Consider the following 560-nt stretch of genomic DNA (forward strand, 5'->3'; position numbering starts at 1 on the left):
ATACTTTGGTCCAGGCTCTTCTGGCTTTCATATTTTGCACTGAAAAGTCAGCTGTGATCCTAATGGGTTTTCCTTTATGTGTGACCTGTTGTTTCTCTTTTGCAGTTTTCAGTATTGTCTCTTTGTTTTGTATGTGTGGTGTTTTTACTATGATGTGCCATGGAGACTTTCTTTTCTGGTTCTGTCTGTTTGGTGTTCTATATGCTTCTTGTATTTCTATGGGCATTTCTTTCTTTAATTTTGGCAAATTTTCTTCCACAATTCTATTGATGATCTGGTCCATGCCATTATCATGGTATTCTTCTCCTTCCTGTATGCCTATGATTTGTAAGTTTGGTCTTTTTATGGTGTCACACAATTCCTGCATATTCCACTGTTGTGGTTTCTTAAATTTTTATAATCTTTGCTTGAATGGTCTAGTTTGTCCACTTTATTGTCCAGTCTTGATACTCTGTTTTACATATTGTTCATCCTATTGATGAGACTTTCTCCTGTCGTTTCTAATTGGCTTACTGAGTGTTTTACTTCCTTCTTCATTTTAGGCTGAGTATTCTTCAATA

The sequence above is a fragment of the Nannospalax galili genome, unplaced genomic scaffold, assembly GCF_000622305.1.
Source record: "Nannospalax galili isolate Female #2095 unplaced genomic scaffold, S.galili_v1.0 scaffold1062, whole genome shotgun sequence".
NCBI classification, from domain to species: domain Eukaryota; kingdom Metazoa; phylum Chordata; class Mammalia; order Rodentia; family Spalacidae; genus Nannospalax; species Nannospalax galili.